Source organism: Mustela lutreola, chromosome 8 (genome assembly GCF_030435805.1).
Source record: "Mustela lutreola isolate mMusLut2 chromosome 8, mMusLut2.pri, whole genome shotgun sequence".
Taxonomy (NCBI): Eukaryota; Metazoa; Chordata; class Mammalia; order Carnivora; family Mustelidae; genus Mustela; species Mustela lutreola.
The window spans coordinates 87,738,098-87,761,953 of NC_081297.1; the positions used below are offsets into that span (position 1 = coordinate 87,738,098).

General features: G+C 37.1%; 1 protein-coding gene across 1 annotated transcript in view; it reads left to right on the top strand.

Annotated features, from left to right (window-relative positions):
• Positions 1-17,643: 17,643 nt before the first annotated feature.
• SLCO1A2 (solute carrier organic anion transporter family member 1A2) overlaps positions 17,644-23,856 on the top strand; it is a 135,223-nt gene continuing 129,010 nt past the window's right edge. The window contains exon 1 of the mRNA XM_059185908.1: positions 17,644-17,930. The gene's annotated coding sequence lies outside the window, so the exon portion shown is untranslated. The remainder of the gene's footprint in view (positions 17,931-23,856) is intronic.

The following is a 23,856-nucleotide window of genomic DNA, read 5'->3' on the forward strand; positions in this document are numbered from 1 at the left end:
TTCCCCTAAAAATTGATCCATATATTTAATACAATTCATAGACATGAAACTTGATGATTATTCTGATTTTATATGACCAAGTAAAATGTTACAAACAGGGGTGCCTGGGTGGATCAGTGGATTAAATCCTCTGCCTTCAGCTTAGGTCAAGATCCCAGGGTCCTGGGATCAAGCCCTGCATTGGGCTCTCTGCTCAGCAGGGAGCCTGCTTCTCCTTCTCTCTCTCTGCCTGCCTCTCTGCCTATTTGTGATCTCTTTCTCTGCCAGATAAATAAATAAAATCTTAAGAAAAAAAAGGTTACAAACAGGTGCTTCTAAGGAAAGCCTGCGGGGTATGGGGGGTTTATTATTCTAATAATTATTATAAAGACATGGTAATAAACACAGTGTGGTAATAGTACAGAACTAAATTGACAAACAGAATAAAATGAGAGTCCAGAAAGAGGCCCAAATGTGTTTGGAATTTTGGTATATAACTGTGATATCTGAGAAATCAATGGGGAAATGAGAAATTGTCCAATAAATATATTGGGTTAGTATTTTATATCATATAGAAAAATCAATTCCAGGTATATTAAATATCTACATATTAAAACCAGAATTTTAAAGCTTCATTTAAAAAAATTAGTTTTTTAAAAATATATATTTTGGGGAACCTAAAGCTAGGATGGCTGAGGAATAGGGAGCCCTAATTTTGTCTGGTCCCTGGGATTCAGCTAGATAGTTACCAAATCATTCTGAACACCTGCAAAATCGACCATAGATATGAGAAGAGAATTGCTGCAATTATACAAATAGAAGAGTAACCACTTTTTGCAAGGTAAGAGGTATGGAGATGTGAATCCAAGGTGATATATTGGAAGTTAAACTGTGGGGGAGGGAGCCTCCATAAGCCAGCTACTGGAAAGTGATATAGCAACAGGGCACAAAATCAGAACTTTCTTTTTTTTTTTTTTTCATGACAATGTCTTTACTTTTAAATGATTATCAGTACACCAAGTAATAACATGTAACAAGTTCTTGAATTCTATCATCTAATAATTTTGATTAAGAGAAACTAAAAGCAGCCTGAACAATATATCCTAGTATTCGTTGTTCTACCCTTAGCCAGAAAGGACTATTTTAAGGCTGGCTGCTGCTTCACACAAGTTACAAGTAACTATTTACTACTTTTTCATAGATTTCAGAACTTTCAAATCTACTCTGGTGGGAGAATCCATGCCTGAAACGTGCTCAGGTGGTGAAGAGGAGTGGAATCCCGGGTGGGACAGCATGATCTCAGGATCCCTGGAATCACAAAAAGAACAGGGGTGCCTGAGTGCAGCAAAGATCCCAAGCATTAGAGCCAGGACACCACTCACAAACAGTGAGCCCAGGTGCTGTCTTTTTGTTTGGTGTTGCCACAAACCGTGAACTGCTACATGGTTGGGTAAGCGCTCTCTGAGCAGGGGCCTACCAAGAGGCAGAACCATGGTGAGACCCCCTTCCCTGCCTCAGGAAGAGCAAAATGGGTGTGCACCATAATAATCTGTAAAGTGTAGAGACTCAAAGTGGGGTTGCGTGCCTGAGATAGAAACACATGGTTACAGCTGGATGAACATAGAGTTCAGAGGAAAACCAGGGAGCTGAGTGATTGACTGCTTTTCTGCAAGAGTATACTGAAGAGTAAGGGGTGTGAACTTTCAGCTCTGGGGCTGAATATCAGGGAACAGCCATTTATATCCTTCAAATCAGTGCTGAAATCCTTCCAGGAACAAAAGTCACAGAGAGCAATCTGGAGCGACTTACTTAGCCTGGCCCCCTGGGAACGTGATGCAATTCCAATCAGGGAAAAGACACTTGAGAATCAGAGCTACAGGCCTCTACCCCAGAAGACCAGCAGGAATATCCAGTTAATGCCAAGTTTACCAGTCATAGGGAACTGTAAGACTCCAGTACTAGGGGAAAACAGTATATCGCATTTGTAGATTTTTCTTATGATTCTTCTGTCTTTCATTTTCAGGTTTTTTTTTTTTTCCTTTCCAGTTATTTTTCTTTCTTTCTTTTTTTTTTCTAAAGATTTTATTTATTTGACAGAGAGAGATCACAAGTAGGCAGAGAGGCAAGCAGAGAGAGAGGGAGGGAGGAGGAAGCAGGCTCCCTGCCCAGCAGAGAGCCCAATGCGGGACTCGATCCCAGGACCCTGAGATCATGACCTGAGCTGAAGGCAGAGGCTTAACCCACTGAGCCACCCAGGCAGCCCCTATTTTTCTTATTCTATCAAATCTTTTTTTAAGTTGTCATTTTCACATTTATGTTTTATTTTTTTTCATTTTTGGTTTCTTTTCATTTTATTCAATTTTATTTTTGTATATATGTTTTTTCTTTCCTTCTTATTTTGGAATCTAGTTTCTTCTAACATACAGAGTCAGGATCTAGTTTATTGTTCTGTTCTGTTCACCTTCTGTTTGACTTTATTCTCAGTTTCTCTCTCTCTCTCTCTCTCTTTTGGTGGGGGGGGTGGGTTCTGTTCTTTCCCAATTTGCTCTGTGTATATTTTTCTGGTGTTATTGTTGTTATTTTTGTATTTTCTCGCTTTTTCATCTATTCCTTTCTGGGCATAATGACAAGATGGGAGTACTCACCCCATAAAAGAGAATAAGAGGCAGTACTTACTGCCAGGGATTTAATCCATATGAATATAATAAGGTGTTAGAAGTAGAACCAGAATTCAAAACAATGATTATAAAATTACTTTCAAAAAACCTAGAAGACTCTAGAGCATCCTTACCAGAGGAAAAAAAGGACTAACATTTAATCAGTTCGAAATGGAAAAGAGTGTTACTGAGATGCAATAAAAAATGGAGGCTATTACTGCTAGATTAATGAGGGAGAAGATAGAGACAGTAATAAAAAAGACAAAATGATGGAGAGTAAGGAAGCACAGAAAAAGGTAAACAATTGGATCATGAGGGGAGGACTCAAAAGATCAGTGATATCATAAGGTGAAACAATATTAGAATAATTGGAAAGAAGAAAAAAAAGAAGGAGAAGGAGGAGGAGGAGGAGTTAAAGAAGGAGGGAGGGGGGGGGCAGGTTTATTTGAACAAATTATAGCTGAGAACTTCCCTAATCTGGGGAAGGAAATAGGCATTCCAGTCCAGGAGGCACAGAGAAGATGCCTCAAAATCAATAAAAATACATCAACACCCCAACATATAACAGTCAAGCTTATAAATTTCAGAGATAAAGAGAACATCCTGAAAGCAGCAGCAGCTCAGAGCAAGAGGACCTTAACATATGAGGGAAGCAACATAAGGTTGGCAGCAGACCTGTCCACAGAGACCTGGCAGGCCAGAGAGGACTGGCATTATATACTCAAGGTGCTAAATGAGAAAAATATACAGCCAAGAATATTTTATCCAGCTAGGATGTCATTCAAAATAGAAGTAATAAAAAGCTTCTGGGACAAACAGAAACTTAAACAATTTGTGAACCAGCCCTATAAGAAATATTAAAGAGGATACTTTAAGGGATGACAGAGCCTAAAAGTAACAATGACAAGAAAAACAAAAACAGAGATAATACACAGAAACAGAATTTACAAGTAATAAAATGGTGCTAAATTCATATTTTTCAATAATTATTCTGAATATAAATGGGCTAACTATTACAATAAAAGACACAGGGCATCAGATTGGATAAAAAAAAAAAAAACAAACAAGACCAATCAATATCTTGTCAACAAGAGACTCATTTTAGACCCCAATACACCTCCAGATTGAAAGTGAGGAGGTGAGGAACAATTTATCATGCTAATGGACATCACAAGAAAGCTGGGGTCGCAATCCTTGTATCAAACCAATAAGATCTTAAATCAAGGACTGTAATAAGAGATGAAGAGGGACTTGAAATCATAATTAAAGAATATCCAACAAGAAGATCTAACAATTGTAAATATTTATGCCCCTAACTTGGGAGCAGCCAATTATATAAACCAATTAGTAAATTAAAGAAACACATCGATAATAATACAATAATAGGGGACTTTAATACACTACTCACAGCAATGCACAGATCATCTAAGCAGAAGCCCAACAAGAAAAAAAGGGATTTGGACGACAGAGTAGACCAGATGGACTTCACAGATATATTCAGAGTATTTCATCTTAAAACAGTATACACATTCTTTTTGAGTGAATATGGTACATTCTCCAGAATGGATCATGTTCTGGGTCACAAATCAGTTCTCAACCAGTACAAAAAGATTAAGACCATACTATGCATATTTTCAACCACAGTGCTTTAAAACTTGAAATCAATCACAAGAAAAAATTTGGAAGGAACACAGACACTTGGAGGTTAAAGAACAATCTACTAAATGAATGAATCAACCAGGAAATTAAAGAAGAATTTTAAAAATTCATGAAAGCAAGTGAAAATGAAAACATCACTCTCCAAAACCCTTGGGATGCAGAAAAGGCAGTCTTAAGAGTGAAGCATATAGCAATACAAGCCTTCCTCAAGAAACAAGAATGGCCTCAAATACACAAACTAACCTTGCACCTAAAGGATCTGGAAAAAGAATACCAAATAAAGCCTAAATCCAGCAGGAGAAGAGAAACAATAAAGATTAGAGCAGAAATCAATGATACAGAAACCAAAAGAACAGTAGAACAGATAAACAAACCAGAAGCTGGTTCTTTGAAAGAATTCATAAGATTGATAAACTCTTAGCCAGAGTTATCAAAAAGTAAAGAGAAAGGACACAAATGAATGAAATCATGAATGAAAGGGGAGAGATCAGAGCCAACACCACAGAAATACAATTATAATAACATATTATGAGCAACTATATGCCAACAAATTAGGCAATCTGGAAGAGATGGAACCTGAAACAGGAAGAAATGGAAAACCTGAACAGACCCATAACCAGCAAAGAAATTGATGCACTAATGAAAAATGTCACAACAAACAAGAGCCCAGGACCAAATGACCTCCTAGTGTAATTCTACCAAATATTTAAGGAATAATTAATAATTAATAACTATACTTTTGAAGCTGTTTCAAAAAATAGAAATGGAAGGAAAACTTCCAAACTCTTTCTATGAGGCCAGCATTACCTTGATCCCAAATCCAAAGACCCTACCAAAAAGGAGAATTACAGACCACTATCCCTGATGAACATGGATGCAAAAATTCCCACCAAGATTGCCAATATATTAAAGTGATTATTCACCATGACCAAGTGGGATTTATTCCTGGACTGCAAGGGTGATTCAACATCTGCAAATCAATCACTGTGATATACTACATTAATAAAAGGACAAAAAACATATGATCCTCTCAATTGATGCAGAAAAATTGTTTGACAAAAATATAGCATCCTTTCTTGATTTAAACTATCCACAGTGTAGGAATAGAGGAAATATATCTCAATATCGTGAAAGCCATTTGTGAAGAGCCCACAGCAAATATTATTTTCAATGGAGAAACACTGAGAGCTTTTCCCCTAAAGTAAGAAACATGACAGGGATGTCCACTCTCACCACTATTGTTAACATAGTAACTGTACCTGAAGTCCTAGCCTCAGCAATAAGACAACAAAAAGAAACAAAAGGCATCCAAAAGGCATCCAAATTGGCAAAGAAGAAGTTAAGCTCCAACTCTTTGCAGATAACATGATATTCTAGAATTCATACAGGAATTCAGCAGTGGCAGGATACAAAATCGTGCAGAAATCAGTTACATTTATATTCACTAACAATGAGACAGAGGAAAAAGAAATTAAGGAATTGACCCCATTTATAATTGCACTAAAGATAATATGAGATATGTAGGAATAAACCTAACCAAAGACATAAAGGATCTGCATTCTGAAAACTATAGAACACTTATGAAAGAAATTGAAGAAGACACAAAGAGATTGAAAAAGTTTCCATGCTCATGGACTGAAAGAATAAATATTATTAAATATTATATTATAAATTTATTTATACTATAAATATAATATATTAAATATTATAAATATAAATATTATTAAAATGTGTATAACCATCTATACACTCAATACAATCCCTATCAAAATAGCATCATTTTTTACAGAGTTGGAACAAATAATCATAAAATTTGTATGGAACCAAAAAGACCCTGGATAGCCAGAGGACTGTTGAAAAAGAAAACCAAAGCTGGTAGCATCACAACGCCAGACTTCATATATTACAAAATTGTAATCATTAGACACATATATCTGACATATGGATCAATGGAACAGAATAGAGAACCCAGAAATGGACCCTCAGTTCTATAGATAACTAATCTTTGTCAAAGCATGTAAAAAAGACAGTCTCTTTAACAAATGGTGTGGGAAATTTGGACAGCCACATGTAGAAGAATGAAACCAGACCATTTTCTTACACCAGACACAAAAATAAACTCAAAATGGATGAAAGACCTATATGTGAGACAGGAATTCATTGAAATCCTAGAGAAGAACATAGGCGGCAGCCTCTTTGACCTTGGCCACAGCAAACTCTTGATCGACACATCTCTCATGGCAAGAAAAACAAAGCAAAAATGAACTATTGGGCAAGATAAAAAGCTTTTGCACAGCAAAAGAAACAGTCAACAAAACCAAAAGACAATCAACAGAATGGGAGAAGATATTTGCAAATGTCTTATTTGAAAAAGAGCTAGTATCCAAAATCTATAAAGAACTTCTCAAACCCAACACCCTAAAAACAAATAATCCAGTCATGAAAGGGACTGAAGACATGAATTGACATTTCCCCAAAGTAAACATGCAAAAGGCCAACAGACACATGAAAAATGTTCAACATCACTGGTGTCAGGGAAATACAAATCAAAACTACAATGAGGTACCACCTCACACCAGTCAGAATGGCTAAAATTAATAAGAAAGGAAAAAATAAATGTTGGTGAGGATTCAGAGAAAGGGGAACCTTCTTTCAGTGTTGGTGGGAATGTAAGCTGGTACAGTCACTCTGGAAAAGAGCAGAATATAAAGTAACATAAGTACTAGCAAAGAATTTGGATTTACCTCCTAAATTTGAACATTCACATCCCCTCAGTTACCTGTTACCGGTTACCTCATTGCCCTTCTGAGGTAAGCCTATTTTCAAAAGAGGTATTTTCACTTGTATAACAAGAGTTCTTTTTCTTCTCCTTCTCCTTCTCCTTCTCCTTCTCCTTCTCCTTCTCCTTCTTCTTCTTCTTCTTCTTCTTCTTCTTCTTCTTCTTCTTCTTCTTCTTCTTTTAAAGATTTTATTTATTTATTTAACAGACAGAGATCTGTAGGCAGAGACAGAGAGACAGGTAGACAGAGTGGGGAAGCAGGCTCCCTACAGAGCAGAGAGCTCACCTGATCCGAGGCTTGATCCCAGGACGCTGTGATCATGACCTGAGCTGAAGGCAGAGGCTTTCACTGAGCCACTCAGATGCCCCACAGGAGTTCTTAATAGCAAAACCCAGAGAAGCAGTTCTATGTTTGGAAACTAGAGTGCTCCCTTCTGAGTTGTGAAAAAATCCAGTTTTTTCCTCCCATATTTTTCCCTATGTGTCTCCTTTACTCTGATACCACTACCACATGCATATAGAACACTGGACTGACACTGTAGTTGTGTGAGGTTTTCTCCACATCAAGCAATTCTTTATAACACCAGCTGGGTGTCCTACAATTTTACTCAATTTCAACACTGTCTACCTAGAGATAGCATCTGATCTCACTAAGGCCTCAGTCCCACAAGACTGCCCCCAACTTCAGATGTCAATCATAAGTAGTAGACCCCCAGGTTATCCACAACTTCTATTTAATTTGTCTACAAATTGCAGGTTCGCATAATCCTTCCTCAGGTTTGATTAATTTGCTGGAGTAGCTCATAGAACTCAGGGAAACACCTATATTTATATTTATCAGTTTGTTAAATATATGGTAAGGAACACAGATGAACAGCCAGGTGAGGACATACATATGGCAAGGTCTGGGAAGGTCTCAAATACAGACCCTCCCTCCTGTCCCCATGGAATTGTGATATGTCACCCTTCGGGTATGAGGATGTGTTCTCCAACTTGGATGCTCTCTGGACCCCATGCTATCAGGATTTTATAGAGGCTTTCTCACATAAACATGATTGGTGTGTTAAATCCATTTCCAGCCTCTCTCTCCAAACTGGAAGATGTTGGTGGGGGGTGAAACTGAAAATTCCAAGCTTCTAATCATAGTTTAGTCTTTCTGGTGACCAGGCCCCATTCAGGACCCATTCCAGGGGCTCACCTAGAATTCCCCTGATAGAATATCCAGGAACCCTGTGTCAGGGATGGGGTATAAAACAATTATAACAAGATACTCTTCGTGCTCTTATCACTTAGGAAATTATAAGGGTTTGGGGAGCTCTGTGGCAGGAACAGGGAGCAGAAACCAATATATATTTTCTATGATTTCACAAACCTACATGTCCTTAATGGGAAAGTAGATGACTTAACTGTGGTACATCCACCAAATGGAGTTTTACTTGGCAATAAAAACAAATTAACTATAATAATATATCCAACAAAATAAATGAATCATAGTAATAGGTGAAAAAACTGAGTCCCTACAAATTATATACAGCCTGAAACTTTCTTTATAAAGTTTAAAACAATTAAACACACACATGCATGCATGGGTGTGTACACACTCTCTCCCTCTTTAGGAATATGCACAAATGCAAACTACATAAAAATGAAAGCAAAGGAATGATGAACGAAAGATTCATGGTGAACACCGGATTTAAGTGAATGGTTACTTTGAACTGGGTGAAACAGGAGGTGTGGGTTGATGGGGAAAATCAGACAGTGAGATGCAGTTTATTGATAAGGTCTTAGGTTTTGCAAATAAAAGCATCCATGCATGGACAAATATGGAAACAAGTAATCAAAGAGGTATGATGAAAGTAATTGTGTTCCTGAGGCCCATAAAATATATTTTTGTCTAAATGAATGATTTCCTAAAAGAATTATTTTCCACATTTTAAAAAGAGAGCACAGAAAAAAAATTATAAAGGATGCATGTATCCCTTTTAATTAGTTTATTTTTATTCTTTGGATAAATACCCAATAGTGTAATTGCTGTATAATAAGGTCGTTCTATTTTTAACCTTAAGAATCTCCATGTTTTCCAAAAATAAAAAAAAAATAAATAAATAAAAAAAAAAAGAATCTCCATGTTTTCCACTGTGGTTTCACCAGTTTGCATTCTCACCAACAGTGCAAGAGGTTTCCCCTTTATCTGCATCCTTGCAACCTGTTTTTTCTTGTGTTGTTTATTTTAGCCATTCTGACAGGTGTGAGGTAACATCTAACTGTGGTTTTGATTTATAGTTCCCTGATGATGAGTGATGTTGAGGGTGTTTTCATATGTCTGTTGACCATGTGTATGTCTTCTTCAGAAAAATGTCTCTTCATGTCATCTGCCCATTTTTAATTGGATTATTTGTTTTTTGGGTGTTGGATTATGTAAGGTTTTTATATATTTTGGATACCAACCTTTTATCAGAGAAGTCATTTGCAAATATCTTCTCCCATTCCTAAAACCTTTCAGTTTTATTATTTCCTTCACTGTACAGAAGCTTTTTATTTTGATGAAGTCCCGCTAATTTTTTTGCCTTTGTTTTCCTTACCCCAGGAGACATATCTAGTAATAAATTGCTATGGTCATGAATGGATAAAGAAGATGTGTTATACACATACAACGGAATATTACTCAGCCATAAAAGAAGATTGAAATCTTTCCATTTGCAATGATGCAGATGGAGCTGGTGAGTATTATGGTAAGCGAAGTAAGTCAGTGAGAGAAAGACAAATACTGTGTGATTTCACATGTAGGTGGAATTCAAGAAACAAAACCATCATTTGGGAGAAAAAGAGAGAGGCAAACCAAAAAACAGACTTTTAACTATAGAGAACAAACTGATGGTTACCAGAGGGGAGGTTGGTAAGGAGATGGGCTAATAGGTGATGGGGAGTAAGGAGGGCATTTGTGATGAACACTGGGTGTTATGTAAGCATTGAATCGCTAAGTTGTAAACCCAAAACTAATGTTACACTGTAGATTAACTAACTGAAATGTAAATAAAACTTGAAAAAATAAATAAGTACTATTTCAATAGATTTTAAAGAGTTATGAGGGAGCTACTTGACTAAGCAGTGCTCATTGAGAGGAATGCATGTGTGCAATGGAGTGAAGAGAACACACATCATGTGTTTGAAGTTCATAGAGAGCAGGATGTACAGACTCTGAAGGAAGTTTCTGAACCTTAAGACTCAGTGATATAATGATGATCTCAAAGGTTATTTGAGACAAGGATAGTAGTGGGTCACTAGCCACACACAGATTCATTCCGACACTTCACATTGGTATCTGGATAGCTGTAAGTCCCAGTTTTTATCAGAACTTCTGCTGATATGATTCCACACTGGCATTGCTGCCACCAAAAGCATTATTCTATACTAGGCCAGCAAACTTGATTTTATAAAGGGCTAAACCTAAACATTTTAGACTTCACAAGCTATAAGATCACTGTTACATCTATTCAATGCTTTTATTGTAGCCAGGGATAAAATTTAAATGGTTGAGTGTGGCAGTATTCCAATAAAACTTTGATTATAAAAGCAAGTGACAGATCAGATGTGGCCTGAAAGCATAGTTTTCTGAATCCTGTTTAATCTTATCCATCCAGTGGTTAGTCTGTATATTTTATGGTGGGGGAACAGGCATCAATATACCATGTTTGGCAGTGTTGTGAGATGGTATTTAGGCCAGAATTTAGGTTTTGATGAATTATCCCTCAATGGTTGCCACAACTTAAATGAGAAGAAACACAATCCTATGATCTAGACTGTAGGATCTTTACAATGGGGTTATTGCCAAAGAACACTATGTCCAGAGCTGCAAATTTGAGATGAGGTCTTGAGCGAAGCAAACAGTAAGAGTTTAAAAGAGGCTTCTCAATTATTTTTGGATGCCTCTTCTTTGAATAAATACCTACCTCAGCAGCAGTGAAACACAAAGTCCTTTAAGCTGTGACTATTGCTTCTAACATTTGTTTTGATTCCTTAACAATGTTTGGTAGATTTTACCATATGCTGCATTGTACCTGAAGACCTGTGCATATGTTCCTCAGCACTTGGCTAGTGAGTCCACTAGAGAAGAGGCTCACTAAAGGAGTATCCCAGTCCCTACCTTATAGATGAAAATTCAGCATGGTCAGTATCATGTTGAAGATGCTGGTCCTGTAAGTAGCCAAATAAAAGTCCTAGGTAGGCAGGCATATGAGTCAGGAAAGCAGGTTACCCTTTCAGTGTGTGTGTGTGTGTGCATGTGTATGTACATGTGCATGTGTGTGATTAAGGGAGTGCTTACAAATAAGACAGAACAGAGTCATGACAGAAGGTGAGCTTATTCACTTTAAAAATGAGGAGAACACAGGCAGCAACCTCTTCGACCTCAGCTGCAGCAACATCTTCCTAGGAACAACACCAAAGGCAAGGGAAGCAAGGGCAAAAATGAACTATTGGGATTTCATCAAGATCAAAAGTTTTGCACAGCAAAGGAAACAGTTAACAAAATCAAAAGACAACTGACAGAATGGGAGAAGATATTTGCAAACGACATATCAGATAAAGGACTAGTGTCCAGAATCTATAAAGAACTTAGCAAACTCAACACCCAAAGAACAAATAATCCAATCAAGAAATGGGCAGAGGACATGAACAGACATTTCTGCAAAGAAGACATCCAGATGGCCAACAGACACATGAAAAAGTGCTCCATATCACTCGGCATCAGGGAAATACAAATCAAAACCACAATGAGATATCACCTCACACCAGTCAGAATGGCTAAAATCAACAAGTCAGGAAATGACAGATGCTGGCGAGGATGCGGAGAAAGGGGAACCCTCCTACACTGTTGGTGGGAATGCAAGCTGGTGCAGCCACTCTGGAAAACAGCATGGAGGTTCCTCAAAATGTTGAAAATAGAACTGCCCTATGACCCAGCAATTGCACTATTGGGTATTTACCCTAAAGATACAAATGTAGTGATCCAAAGGGACACATGCACCCGAATGTTTATAGCAGCAATGTCCACAATAGCCAAACTATGGAAAGAACCTAGATGTCCATCAACAGATGAATGGATCAAGAAGATGTGGTATATATACACAATGGAATACTATGCAGCCATCAAAAGAAATGAAATCTTGCCATTTGCAACAACATGGATGGAACTAGAGCGAATCATGCTTAGCGAAATAAGTCAAGCAGAGAAAGACAACTATCATATGATCTCCCTGATATGAGGAAGTGGTGATGCAACATGGAGGCTTAAGTGGGTAGAAGAATAAATGAAACAAGATGGGATTGGGAGGGAGACAAACCATAAGTGACTCTTAATCTCACAAAACAAACTGAGGGTTGCCGGGGGGAGGGGGTTTGGGAGAAGGGGGAGGGATTATGGACATTGGGGAGGGTATGTGATTTGGTGAGTGCTGTGAAGTGTGTAAACCTGGTGATTCACAGACCTGTACCCCTGGGGATAAAAATATATGTTTATAAAAAATAAAAAATTAAAAAAAAAAAAAAAAAGAAATGGGCAGAGAACATGAACAGACATTTCTGCAAAGAAGACATCCAGATGGCCAACAGACACATGAAAAAGTGCTCCATATCACTCAGCATCAGGGAAATACAAATCAAAACCACAATGAGATATCACCTCACACCAGTCAGAATGGCTAAAATCAACAAGTCAGGAAATGACAGATGCTGGCGAGGATGCGGAGAAAGGGGAACCCTCCTACACTGTTGGTGGGAATGCAAGCTGGTGCAGCCACTCTGGAAAACAGCGTGGAGGTTCCTCAAAATGTTGAAAATAGAACTGCCCTATGACCCAGCAATTGCACTATTGGGTATTTACCCTAAAGATACAAACGTAGTGATCCAAAGGGGCACGTGCACCCGAATGTTTATAGCAGCAATGTCCACAATAGCCAAACTATGGAAAGAACCTAGATGTCCATCAACAGATGAATGGATCAAGAAGATGTGGTATATATACACAATGGAATACTATGCAGCCATCAAAGGAAATGAAATCTTGCCATTTGCGACAACATGGATGGAACTAGAGCGTATCATGCTTAGCGAAATAAGTCAAGCAGAGAAAGACAACTATCATATGATCTCCCTGATATGAGGAAGTGGTGATGCAACATGGGGGCTTAAGTGGGTAGGAGAAGAATAAATGAAACAAGATGGGATTGGGAGAGAGACAAACCATAAGTGTTCTTGATCTCACAAAACAAACTGAGGGTTGCTGGGGGGAGGGGGTTTGGGAGAAGGGGGTGGGATTATGGACATTGGGGAGGGTATGTGCTTTGGTGAGTGCTGTGAAGTGTGTAAACCTGGTGATTCACAGACCTGTACCCCTGGGGATAAAAATATATGTTTATAAAAAATAAAAAATTATAATAAAATTTCAGCTATGAAAAAAAAATGAGGATTGAAAAAATATGTCCAAAGATCCCCATGGCGATCTTAAAACAATTTCTGAATGGCTGGTAGAATATAGCTTACTTTTGTTTCTAAATAGCTTCAAACTTAAAAGCACACAGGCAATTGAAGTATAGACAGACAGAGCTTGTAGGTTGGCCTCAGAAAGACAGCTCAGTTCTGAAAACACTGATAAATCCCATCTTGATCCTGCCTCTCTCCAAGCTCTGGAGAGTTTTTTTAAAAAATGTATTTATTAAATAAGCCTAGTGAGGGGAAAAGATTCCCTCTTAATCTTATTATGTTGATTTTTTAAATTATCTTTCTTCAATCAGAACAAACATCCATGAAGTAGAGATCTAGACTTCTTAGCACCTGGAATAGTATTTGGCATAGAATAGGCACTCAGCAAATATTTGTTGTATGAAAGAATGATCATCTCAGCCATTATTTGATGTAAGTGCAATAATTACATCATATGTAATAATTAAAAATGGGTTAAAAAATTGAAGCTAATGAACTTGTCCGAGATCACAACTTGTAGTGCTGGAGCTGGTTTAGCCAATGCTTGTAAGCTTTCCATAACACGTGTAGCGTGTTAATCCAACCATCCTTTCATCTTTCATCCATTTTACCTGGATATGACCACCTCAGCACATGACATAGCCCCTAATCTTTTACTCCTCCAATCTGGGTAGCAAGTTAACAATGAAATAATTGGTAAACATTGTTTTTCTCCCATCAGTCTACTATTCAGAAATGTTGGTGGCGCCCTATAGAAATGAATGTTCCAGTCCACAGCACTGTTCCAAGATTATTGCTTCCAAGTTTATTCCTATTTTGGTACTATCATTTTTGTTTGTTTTTTGTTTGTATGCTTGTTTTAAAATATTTTATTTATGTATTGGTCAGAGAGAGAGAGCACAAACAGGGGGAGTGGCAGGCAGAGGGAGAAGCAGGCTCCCTGCAAAGCAAGAAGCCTGATGCAGGACTCCATCATCCTAGGACCCTGAGATCATGAGGAGCCGAAGGCAGAGGCTTAACCAACTGAGCCACCCAAGTATCCCAGTGTCATCTTTTCCGAGGCTATCCAGTCACCCAGAAAATTGAACTAATGCTCAACATATTAGCATTTTATTTATACTAAATGAGTTAATCAGTAATTGTTTGATTTACAAAGTAAAGGCGCAAAAGTTAGGCTTAGTAAGCCTTAGTAAGGCTCAAGGGAAAAATACTGAAGACTTAGCAAGTTGAATACTTATTAACTTACTATTTACTCACTGACCAAGTGAGTCTTTACTCTTTTAATATGATGTTATGGTCAGAGCCACAGACACATGAGGGTTAACTGTGAAGAAAAACTGCAAGGGAGGAACCTCTGGTTCCAAGTGACTAATCTTTTCTATAACCAGTTTTAAATAACCCTCAGAGCCAAAGAAATTTTATCATAGGATTAAAACTTATATAAACAAAGTTCCCTTTATTTATATAACACTGATTCACTGCAGGGCAAGAAGCTCTACTTGTATTACATGTGTGCAGAGATTTATACACATTGGTTACTCAATGTGTACTTTTTAAAAAATCTGATGATCTTACAGTATAGAAGGAGCAATGAATGGAGAGGATGGTCAATGAAAAGGTAAAGGGAGCTCATTTATTTGGGTTGTTGTGAGTTGCAATTCAGTTGTTTTTTGCCTTGAAAAAAATATAAGGTAAAGTTAATATTCAGAAATATAAGACTCTTTGGATCCTCTATTTACCTTGTCTCTAATTTCCTGATAGTGACAAATATTCTGTGTAATGCTAGATCATGTAATAATAATAATACTGCTTTTTCACACACAAATATATGGATATATACATTGACCTTTTTCAAATATGTAGTTACAAATGGTTTAGAGCATTTGAAGTGAGCCGAAGTGATTCCAGATAATATTTCTTTCCTCCTGCTTTGCCCATGTTTGGTTATCTAATTCCTCCAAACCCTTCTCATTCTGATCAAGCCCCCTGTTTTCCATATCCCTCTTTCTATCTCCCCTGAAATCCTAGAGCATTAGTTTTCTATACTATACACACACACAATACACACTTATTGGTGTTTTCTTTCAAAGTTAAAAAATGAGAGGGTCACCTGGGTGGTTCAGTTGGTTAAACATCCCACTCGGTTTCAGCTCAGATCATGATCCTGCAGGCATGAACTCAAGCCCTGTGTGGAACTTGCTTAAGATTCTCTCTCTCCTGGGGAACCTGGGTGGCTCATTGGGTTAAAGCCTCTGCCTTTGGCTCAGGTCATGATCCCAGGGTCCTGGGATCAAGCCCCCATCAGGCTCTCTGCTCAGCAGGAAGCCTGGTTCCCTTCCTCTTTCTATTTGCCTCTCTGCCTACTTGTGATCTCTGTCTATCAAATAAATAAATAAAATTTTTAAAAAAGATTCTCTCTTTCCTTCTCTCTCTCCCCCTTCACCACCACTCTCTCTTTAAAAAAAAAATGAGAAAGTTATTTTCTTTAAAAAAAAATGAGAAAGTTATTTTTTAAAATCCCCAAATAACACAAAAAATAAAAAGTCAATTTGGTATATATCATTTATATTTCTTTCCATACTCATATAAAAATATATATGACATATATAATTATATACATTATATATATATGTTCCACCTACTTTTAGTCATATGGATAGGATCATCATTATATATATGACTTACCTTGTTGCTGTATTCATTTAACTGTGTACCATAAACATTCCTCTAGGTCAGCACATAAATCTAAATCATTCATGACTTATATCCCTTAGAAAGTCATATGTCTATTTCTATAAAATAGATTTCCAAAAGTGACATCACAGAAAAAAAATTCACAACTTTGCCGTTTTTATACACCATTCCACTCGATGTTATGAGTTTTCAAAAATTTTGTTAGTTTGTTATATGAAAAAAATGAGGGTATTGTGCTGTTTCAAGTTGCATTTCCTTAGCTGCTAGTGAGATTTGGCATCTTTTAGAAAAAGTTTTTTTTATAAGCTTTTTGGTCCATTTGCATTTCCTTTTTTACAAAACCCAGCTTGTACCCATGTTTGTTTTCTTTTCTTATCGACTTGTAAGAGTTCTTTTTTCACATTAGAGATATAAACTTTTGCCTTTTTATGTATTTTAAACCTTTTCTTTTTCTCTCTTTTTACCTTACTTATGATATTGTTTTGTCTTTGTGTAATTAGTAATATTACACAGTCAACTCTGTAAGTTTTTTCCATTATAGCTTTGTGTGTGTGTGTGTGTGTGTGTGTGTGTGTGTGTGTGTTTAAAGATTTATTTATTTATTTTGGGGGGGCAGTAGGGGCAGAGGAAGAGAATCTTCAAGAAGACTCCCCATTGAGCATGAAGCCCATGACCTACCTACCTGAGCTGAAATCAAGGGGCAGACATTTAACTGAACCACCCAGCTGCCCCTTGTTTTTCTGTTTCTTTGGTTTGGGATTTTTTTTTTTTAAGAGTATTTTCCTGACCCTCACACTTTTCCTATTTTTAAAAAAATATTTTTATTTTTTACAGTAAATCTTTAATCCATTGCTCTTTTTGGTTTTGAACATGACGGTCAGGAGGGCTAACACTCTATTTCTTTCCAGATAGAGATCTAATTATGATACTGATATCATTTATTAAAGAAACTGTATTTTTCCTGATGAACTATTACTGTGTTGTTTATCGTATATTACGTTTTCATTTTAACTGGGTGAAGTAATGGACTGTTTTGTACTAGTGACTTGTTTACCTACTTCTTTTGTTCATGGCTTTCTGCTTTAATCAAATTAGTGATGCAGAAGGTTTCAGCATCTTCTCAGGCAGGTGCCTACCATCTTTTTCAGTTTCAGGGCAGTGTGAAGTGTTCTTTTGCCTGACCTCGAGCCTGGTGAGCATGACTTTCAGAAGTTTCCTCAGAGTACTTTATATTTGTCTTCTGCAGTTTGGAGGATACAGGAACTGGTGTCTGACTCGTGCTAAAAAAAAGTCTAGAAGGCAAGGCTGTGGGTGGAACCTCCTGCCAGGAGGTGGAAGGAAGCAAGGGCTACATTTGAAAAGGAGCAACATCCCACTCAATGGTGGGCCAACAGGCACTAGTTTGGGTCTGACTTACACCTGGACTGATTGGATTATATGCAGCAGTGGTGAGACCTCAGCAGAGAGGCTAAAAGTGCACGGTGCATGTAAAAATTTGAAGAACTTGTGTGGACTGTCAGAGGAAGTGCATTTACCCTGATGAAGACACTGCAAGTTAGTGTTCACAAATGAAGGGGAGCATCTCCAAAGACCCACGGAAAGGCCAGGAGAGTCTGTTTTAAATAACTCTGCAGGCCAAAGAAAGCAAGGATGACATTTGCTGCCCTGTTAACATCCCTCATGTAAGTTTCACCTCTGGAGGTCACAGAAGCAACATTGTCCAACTGGGGGGGGGGGGCTGGAGTGGGGTTGGGTAGAGAGGCCAGGAGAAGCTGGCAGAGAACAGAGAGAAACAACCAGAACCCTTTTTCCCAATTGTAGGATCTGAATATGTTGTAGTGGGAGGAAAGAAGCTGCAATTTAAATGAAGTTCAAAGTCCTTTTTGTGGGACTAACATGGCCAGAGGACTTTTTTTTTCTTTTGAAATTCAACAGAAAGTAGTGCAACCTGTCTGAGATTCCATTCAGTATCAGAAAAAGAACTGGCCCCATAAAGAAAATTTTATAGGCAGTACAGAGGAAAGAGTAAGGCTTTTTGTCTGATTTCATAAATTCCATTTGCTCAGGGAATTTGTACTTGCGATCTATTTCTGTAGGTAAACACAAATACTGCTCAGGAGCACAAGGGTGGATTATTTCAACTTTTAAGTCTTTCTTCAATAACATGTCCCTTTCAGTGAACATGGACTTTCTCAGGTAGACACCAGGATTATATATTTGGCTTCTTTCAACCCTCCTTTTATGTCAGTATACTGTGGCTAGTTCTATTTAAGAATTTTTTACACACACATAATATTTTACCATCTACTCTGAAGACATGTTTATGAATCATGGATAGATTTAGATTTAAAAGTATGTCATCTATGTCAGGATAGGGATTGGTAAGCATAGTCAAAGCACATGGAGTCAAATTTGGACCACTTTATAAAGGGAGATTTTTTAAAGTAGAGTTTATCATTTATAATAATGATGTTAATTTCAGAAATTTAGATAGTATTTTAAACCTTCAAAATAGCTATTTATTTCTTAAAAGACAGGATGTAAATAGGATTACATGTCCTCTCTCTGAAATGAGAACAGAAAGGAAAGTAGAAAATGTCTTAAGAGTTACTTAACAGAGGGACACCTGGCTGGCTAAGTCAGAAGAGCATGTGACTCCTGATCTTGGGGTCATGGGTTTGAGCCCCACAATGGGTGTGGAGATTAAAGAAAAAAGAAAGAGTTACTTAATATATCTACCTAGAGGCAGAGCAAGGATATGATGAAGCTCAAGTTTGACAACTTTTAGTTATTTTGTCTAGCAATAGAGGTAACAAGAGCTACAATGATTGAAACTTATGTCAGGCTTTCTCATAGGTATTTTACATCATTTATCTCATTTTTCATTACATGCCATGTAGATGTCTATTCTTTTTAGAATCCAGCAAAAAGATTTAGATTTTTCCTACTTGAGCCAATTCTATAAATCCTGACAAGATCCACCTAGATGGTCCCTTGGCAGTCCTGAAAAATCAGAGGTATTTAGGCTACTTGGGTTTAAAAGTTAATTCGGATGTGGCAGCAGAACCCTGGATGTTCCAAAATGTTGCCTAAATGTCTGATGTAAACTGTACTGTGTTGCTAATGTAGGAAAAGAACTGGATAATGTAGACCAGGTTCCACATTGGTTTGACTGGCCAACATTTTTTGTCTTCCAAATTAGAAATTTTTCTGGCAGTAACCATCCGTGAATTCATCTACTTTAGAAAAATATAATATGGTGATCCGGTGAAACTGTATGAATTTATTTGATTCTCAAATGAAAAAACAAACAGTGAAATACCCAGTGAAAAGCCCAGAAGAGGCACCTCATTTTGAAAACATCCTAGTTTCTTTTCCTATCCTTCTTCTTTTATTTCGGTGTAGGTGCGATTTTTTTTCTTCATTTGCTAGTATTACTTATGTCATATGTGGTATATGTACTTCTATTATTTATGCTGTAAATCTTGGTGTAAAAATCCATGCTAAATGTGGCTAAATGGTAGGACTACTTAATACCTAAATTTGGTATGAATTACAATGTCAGAAAACCTGGGTGGCTCAGTCAGTTAAGCCTCCAACTTCATTTGGCTCACATCATGATCTTAGGGTCCTGGGATCAAGACCTGGTCTGACTCCAGACTCCCTGAGCAGGAAGTCTGCCTGAGATTCTCTCTCTTTTCTTCCACCCATCCCCCAACTTGTGCTCTCACTCTCTTTCTCAAAAAAAAAAAAATATATATATAATCTTTAAAAAATAAAAACCACAGCTAAAATTTCCTAAATGTAGTGTAGCCAGGTAAAATTATATACTAACTGCTTTCCATGCATTATATCTATCCTTTGATGATATCTTTTTCATATGTAGATGAAGGAATTGCAGTTAAATGAAATTAAGAAATGTATTCAAAGTTTTGAAAAGAGCCTGGATCCTAATAAAGGTCAGCCTGATTCCAAAACCCACCCTTCCCACTACAGTGGCAGCCTTACTGTGGTAGCTTTCAATGTCCTGTTGATTTGTTTTTCTTCACCATGACAACAGGACATCCTTGAAGTTCTTAAATTTACTTTTCTATTATGGAAGTTGAACACACTTAAGGACAGTATCTCCTGGGTATAGACAAATATTAATCATAAACTCAAATTCAAAGAAAGCTCCAGAAACTGACTTTGAATGCCAATGTTCTCAAAGAATTTGGTTCTGTTTCAGAGCCTCTTTCCAGTTCACTCTCTGTAGGTGGCGGACTCTGGACAAAAGGGTTCCCAAGGATCTGATACTGTCTGAGGAAGCCAGAGGAAGCTTCAGAGAAACAAAAGGTTTCCACTCTATTGCTCTTTTCACTGTTTCCTCCTGCCAGCCTTCTGTACCCTACTGACCCAGGCTACATTTAGGATCCTTATAACCAGAGTAAAATTGGTGTTTTTAACACTGTCATGGCTAACAGTGTGCAAGAAATGGTGACAAATGAATGTAGGCTTCAAAGCCCCACTGGAGAAATGGTAAGGTAACCAGGACCCTTTTATGTCTTTTTCTCCTGCTCCTTCTCCCTTTTCTTCCTTGCAACCAGAGTACCCACCCCCCGCCACTCCCCCCAAACACCCTTCTTTTTCTTGCCTTCAGGGGCCTTTTCCATTCTCCAGGGGTTTATTTTTAGGTAGCTGTTAACATACTTCAACTAGGTGTTAGTTAATTGTAAGGATTTCCCTATCAAGAGATTTGACTTCTATCGAGGGACTTTTGAACTAAAAAGCCTTTTAAATGCAAAATAATAGATTTCAAATCACAGTTATGGTGGCTAATTGGGATTGGAATTTTGCTCAAATAAGGCTTGTTGCTTATTCAGGTCCTTCATATATCTGGAAATGGAGGCATGTATTCAGTAAAATAAAGTCAATTATCTCCAACAGTTTTATCACAACTATATGCCTTCAGATGAGCTTACACTAAGTACTTCAGCATATCAATTACATAGGCCCCATGTTCACATGTTTATAGAATAAGCAAAATGAAGATAATTATTTGTTTATAATTTTTTGATAAAAATTAATTTTCCTTTTTATAATTCTTGTCCTTGATTTCAACTCTAAAAATATTGAATTTATTAATATATAGTTTTTTACATATGTGGTAATATTTCTGACTACTTAAATTCCATCCTTTAAAAATTTCAGAAGTTCCTCTTACTCTTTTATTTGTTTATTTTTTTAGATTTTATTTATTTATTTGACAGACAGAGATCACAAGTAGGCAGAGAGGCAGGCAGAGAGAGAACGGAGGGAGGAGGAAGGGAATCAGGCTTCCTGAGATCATGACCTGGGCCAACGGCAGAGGCTTTAATCTACTGAGTCACCCAGGTGCCCCTCCTGTTACTCTTCTAAGCTACTTCCAACCCAGGTAAATTCTAGCAGATGTGATTTTTCTATATTGTTTCTGCCTATTTCTGCCTTTTCTTGTAAGGATTTGTGGGCCATTTCTTACTGATCATGACCTTTCTTCTAGGTAACAAAAGGAATGTTTCTCACAGCAAAGAGGGTGGATTCTTAGAACCTGCATCTTTTATGGTTCTGTCAAAATTTTGTAATTCTAGTTGGGGTTGTGCAGGCAAATGCCTTTGCATATTGGTAATTGGAGCAGGAAATTTGTGATACAAATCCTGTTTGGGATTTGAGTAGATTATTGTCATTATTCTATTTCCCTTTTTGTTTCTTTGAACACTTCTCCTCATTGTTTTGAGCCCACTTTTGTACCCTACCTTTACCCCCCCACCTTTAAATCCTTTTTGTTTACTGTCAATAACAAAAGCCCCCACTATAATACGATATTGTTCCTTTCTTTGTGTGCATTTACTATGGCTGTAATAGCTATCACTCACTGACTGAACACCCAAGATAGGTGACGTACACTGCATATTACTCTTTAATAAAACCCTCCAATTATTATCCCTGTTTACGAAGGGTGTAAGCTGTCATAATTAACTTTATCACACATGTCATAAATTTATATTATTTTCACTCGTTCATTCATTTGTTCATTTTTCATAGAGTAAATTTAGTTAACCAATTTAGTGCCTGTTATGTTAGAGTAATAGGCTTAATTACCGTGGGGATTACAGAGATGACTCAAACATCCTACATCCTTGTCCCCAGGAAGTTTACAGACTACATGAGGAAATAACACCCATGTATATATAATGAAAATACAAGATTGAAACTATAAACATCATCAAGATATTCTTGAAATTCTGACCACTAAATTATATTCAAATACCAAAATGAGCTGAATAAACATTTATTCAGTGACCAAGAGTAATACAGGTAATAGTCTGTGTAAATCCAGAGAAGAGCTAAAAGGATCATAAGAGATCCCCTGGAGAATGTGGTATTTGAGCAGAACCTGGAGGTAGATTCCCAGAGGGTGAAGGGAGAATATTGCAAGGTAACCAAATTAGATGACCAGTGTTGTGGAGTGTGTGAAGCATACAGAGGTTAATACACAAGAGAAGTGCTAGCAACACAGATAAAAACAGTCTGAACTCTCATGGGAAAGACCTTAGTGGAATATCTCCAAAATGAAGCCTATCCACTCAGCAGAGTTTCTGTTACACCATAAAAGAAAATTTTCTTAGTTGTATACTGAACAAAGACACAAAAGTCTCAATAAAAAACTCTATATGAAAATGTAAGTTGAATTTGGTGAGGAGTGGGAATCAAAAGCTATGAGCAATCTCTCAGTATTAGAAATAATTCATAAGTTTGATTTTCAAACTTTGTTTCAGTTGAAACCTTAAAAACCAAAATAAAAACAAGACAAAATTATCTCATAATGAGTAAAGGTTGTTATTCTCAACATCAAACAAGTTCTTCATATTTTGAAAAGATATTTTTGTCCCATTATTCTTTTGTCTGACCTGTTTATCCAGTTCCAAGACCAACTGATTTGGCAGGGTTCTACATAAAATAAACCACAGGACACAGTGGAATTAGAATAAAAATATTTTTCTTTGGACATGATGTAGAGAAACTGGACCTTGGAGTCTGATAAACCTTGGTTCCGCTATTGGAATGACCCTTATAAATTGTGTGATCTTGGACATGTTGCTTCATTTTCTTTTAAAGATATATAATCCCTTTATTTTGAAATATGCATCTGTTTTGAGACAGCAAAGGAATCCCTATTGTTGTTATCTACTTTTGCAGAATGAAATTATGCATTATGTCAGCTCATTTTTTTGCTCCTTAGTTCTTATCAATAAATGGTATAACAATACCTGCCTCATAGAGTTTTGTGAAAATTCACAATGATATATACATTTATACATATTTATGTATGTGTATATAATATATATTTATGTGTGTATAGATGGTACTATAAAATAGAGGTTTTTTTCTCCTAATTCCGTCTGGACAGAATTTTGGTTTCTTCAAAATTTTTGTAATTTAGTCTGTTAAGCTATGAAAGGGAGATGAAAGATTTTACAAATTAAGAGTTAGATTAAGGGGAATTGAGTTTAGGAGGAAACAGTATAAATGGTGGCTAAAAACACAACTCTTGTACCCACAACCCCAAAACTGTGAGGCCACTTCCATGAG